Raw genomic sequence first — 4,329 nt, 5'->3', positions numbered from 1 at the left:
AATACCATCATGGTATTTTCTATGCCAGAAATTGTATTTTCTGCATTTTATTTTAGCATAATTCTATACAAAGTATTGGAACAGGTGCTGGGGGGAGATGTAGCAGCGTCTTCTCCAAGCCACCCCTTTGCCTCCAGACTTTTCTGGGGCCAGCAGCCACCTGACAAGGTGCATCTGGGCCACAAGTTCAGCTGACTACCATGGGCTCTGTGTCAGATCAGCAGTTTGCAGGTGGCTGCTCCAAGGCACCTGAGGAGGCACCTGATGCCGCCTGGCAGTAGAGGAGCCACAGCTGCTACAGGGTTCCTATTTCTGTAAGTGGTTAAATGTGTGCATCGGGTTCAGCTTCCTGTCCATGACAACACACACTGGGGTCATGCTTGACCCCCTGTCCATGTCTGTGCACCAGACCAAGCTGCACATGGAGGGCTTCCAGAGCCTGAAGGAGGGTGAAGCAGTGGATTTTAACTTTAAGAAGTCTGGTAAGTGCCTGGAAGCTATCTGAGCCACTGGCCCTGCTGGGGTGTTCTGTACTGGGAGTGAGAGGTGACCCAAAGGGAAGAACATGCAGAAGCACAGATCAAAGGGAGACAGGTGCTATAACTGTGGAGGTCTAGACCACCATACCAAGGAATGCAAGCTGCCACCCCAGCCCAAGAAGTGCCACTTCTGCCAGGGCATCAGTCATATGGTAGCCTCATGTCCACTTAAGGCCCAACAGGCCCCCAGCTCACAGGAAAGCCAGCCTACTTTTGGGAGGAAGAAGAAGAGGAGATCCATAGCCCTGCCGTGCTCCCAGAGGCCCAGAATTGGGCTGCAGTGGGTGGGGGCTATCATTTTGTGATTAGGAAGTTTTGAGGAGCAGGCATCAATCACAGAGTAGAGAAAGTGGGGACAGGGTGGGGGAAGGGCAGCTGGCACTGCCATGTATCTCAGGCTGGAGTCCACAGCATTACCCACTCTTCCCTCTTGGTAGGGGAAGGAGGAAGGGGGGAGGCAGATGAACTCCAACCATGCTCTATCCAAACGCACGTGAGGGTTTTGGGGAAAAACCCCTCCTTGTGTGCTATATCTGAGTCTCTGCTTCCAGAATCTCCAGCTTTTGAAAGTGGCCTGGATAGGGAAGTTGTTTTCCTTTCAAAGAAAGATATAAATAATAATTGTTCCTATGCCAGAGGGCAAAGATTAAGCATGAGACCAAATTGATGGACACAACTCACGAATCATTACATTCTGTGGGAGGGAATCTCTCAGGGGTAAGGCAGAGTTTCTCCACATCTTGCCTCATAACCCACTCTTAGGGTGCTGAGAACTGTGCCAAGCAATAGGTTGTGACAGTAGGCAGAGGGGTTGTTGGGGGACAGTTGCAGACCTGCTGCTGCTAAGCTTACTCCCACCCCATTCTGGGCCGATAGAATTTTATTTGATCCCTTTGATAACCACAACTTGGGCCCCACTTTCTCTAGGATGCCAAGTGCACTAGCTGCATGTGAATGATGTATACTGTGCATTTTAACTTTTTTTCATCATATAAATATTCTGGTTTTGTAATTTTGTGTATTTTAATTTTAAGGCCCTCAATCCTGTCCTATGTTCTCAGGTACATGAGCAATCTCAGGGATAAATTGACAGCAATTCCAGGTGTGCACAGCAGGAACACTTTTTTTTTTTTTTTTATCACCAGGGAGACAACTACTTGGAGTGCATAGACTATTGATTTATTCATTTTTGCTAAAGAGCTGCCTTTTTAAAATTTTTCTTATGTGATATTAGTCACCATAAAATAAAGCATTACTTTTTGATGTAGTGATCCACGATTCATTGTTTTCGTATAACACCCAGTGCTCCATGCAGTACATGCCCTCTTTAATACCCATCACTGGGCTAACCCATCCCCCCACCCCCCATCCCTCTAAAACCCTCAGTTTGTTTCTCAGAGTCCATAGTCTCTCATGGTTGGTCTCCCCCTCTGATTTCCCCCCTTCATTTTTCTTCCTTCTCCTAATGTCCTCCATGCTGTTCCTTATGTTCCACAAATAAGTGAAACCATATGATAATTGTCTTTCTCTGCTTGACTTATTTCACTTAGCATAATCTCCTCCAGTCCAATCCATGTTGATGTAAAATTTGGGTATTCATTCTTTCTGATGGCTGAGTAATATTCCATTGTATATATGGACCACATCTTCTTTATCCATTCATCTGTTGAAGGGCATCTCGGTTCTTACCACAGTTTGGCTATTGCAGACATTGCTGCTATGACCTTTGCGGTGCATATGGCCCTTCTTTTCACTACATCTGTGTCTTTGGGATAAATACCCAGTAATGCAATTGTTGGGTCATTGGGTAGCTCTATTTTAATTTTTTGAGGAACCTCCACACTGTTTTCCAAGGTGGCTGTATCAACTTGATTTCCACCAACAGTGTAAGGGGGTTCCCCTTTCTCCACAACCTCTCCAACATTTGTTGTTTCTTGCTTTGTCAACTTTTGCTATTCTAACTGGTGTAAGGTGGTATCTCAATGTGGTTTTGACTTGAATTTCCCTGAGAGCTAATGATGATGAACACTTTTTTCATGTGTCTGTTAGCCATTTGTATGTCTTCTTTGGAGAAGTGTCTGTTCATGCCTTCTGCCCATTTTTTGACTTGATTATTTGTTTTTTGGTTGTTGAGTTTTAGAAGGTCTTCATAGATCTTGGATATCAGCTCTTTGTCTGTAGTGTCATTTGCAAAATATCTTCTCCCATTCTGTGGGTTGCCTCTCTGTGTTGTTGACTGTTTCCTTTGCTGTGCAGAAGCTTTTTATCTTGATGCAGTCCCAAAAGTTCATTTTTGCTTTTGTTTCACTAGCTTTTGGAGATGTATCTTGAAAGAAGTTGCTGTGGCCGATGTCAAAGAGGTTACTGCCTATGTTCTCCTCTAGGACTTTGATGGATTCCTGTCTCACATAGAGGTCTTTCATCCATTTTGAGTTTATCTTTGTGTATGGTGTAAGAAAGTGGTCATTTCATTCTTCGGTATATAGCTGTCCAATTTTCCCAGCACCATTCATTGAAGAGACAGTCTTTTTTCCATTGCATATTTTTTCCTGCTTTGTCGAAGATTATTTGACCACAGAGTTGAGGGTCCATATCTGGGCTCTTTATTCTGTTCCATTGGTCTATATGTCTGTTTTTGTGCCAGTACCATGCTGTCTTGGTGATCACTGCTTTGTAATATAGCTTGAAATTGGGCAACATGATGCCCCCAGCTTTGTTTTTCTTTTTCAACATTTCCTTGGTGATTCAGGGTCTTTTCTGATTCCATACAAATTTTAGGATTGTTTGTTCCAGCACTTTGAAAAATGTCATTGGAATTTTAATTGGGATGGCGTTGAAGATATAGATTGCTCTGGGTAGCATAGACATTTTAACAATGTTTATTCTTCCAACCTATGAGCATGGAATGTTTTTCCATCTTTTTGTGTCTTCTTCACTTTCTTTCAGGAGTGTTCTGTAGTTCCTAGAGTATAGATCCTTTATCACTTTGGTTAGGTTTATTCCGAGGTATCTTATGGTTTTTGGTGCTATTGTAAATGGAATCGTTTCTCTAATTTCTCTTTCTACAGTTGCATTGTTAGTGTATAAGAAAGCAACTGATTTCTGTGCATTGATTTTGTATCCTGCCACATTACTGAATTGCTGGATGAGTTCTAGTAATTTGGGGGTGGAGTCTTTTGGATTTTCCACATGAAGTATCATGTCATCTGTGAAGACAGAGAGTTTGACTTCTTCTTTGCCAATCTGAATACATTTTATTTCTTTTTGTTGTCTGATTGCTGTTGCTAGGACTTCTAGTACTGTGTTGAACTATAGTGGTGAGGGTGGGCATCCCTGACGTGTTCCTGATCTGAAGGGAAAGGCTCTCAGCTTTTCCCCATTGAGAATGATACTCGCTCTAGGTTTTTCATAGATGGATTTTATGAACTTGAGGAATGTTCCCTCTATCCCTATACTCTGAAGAGTTTTAATCAGGAAAGGATGTTGTATTTTGTCAAATGCTTTTTCTGCATCAATTGAGAGGATAATATGGTTCTTCTCTCTCTTCTTATTAATGTGTTCTAACACATTGATTGATTTGCGAAAGTTGAACCACCCTTGCATCCCCGGGGATAAATCCCACTTGCTCCTGGTGGAGGATCCTTTTAATGTATTGTTTGATCCTATTAGCTAGGAATTTGTTGAGAATTTTGGAATCCATATTCATCAGGGATATTGGTCTGAAATTCTCCTTTTTGATGAGGTCTTTGCCTGGTTTGGGGATTAAGGTAATGCTGGCCTCAGAGAATGA

General features: G+C 42.7%; 1 pseudogene; it reads left to right on the top strand.

Moving 5' to 3' along the window:
* The first annotated feature begins 200 nt into the window (after positions 1–200).
* LOC118552933 (protein lin-28 homolog A pseudogene) lies at positions 201–858 on the top strand (annotated as a pseudogene).
* Positions 859–4,329: the final 3,471 nt, after the last annotated feature.

The sequence above is a fragment of the Halichoerus grypus genome, chromosome X (genome assembly GCF_964656455.1).
Source record: "Halichoerus grypus chromosome X, mHalGry1.hap1.1, whole genome shotgun sequence".
NCBI lineage: Eukaryota > Metazoa > Chordata > Mammalia > Carnivora > Phocidae > Halichoerus > Halichoerus grypus.
The sequence above is the reverse complement of the archived record's forward strand: the minus strand, read 5'-3'. Positions and strand labels throughout refer to the sequence as shown.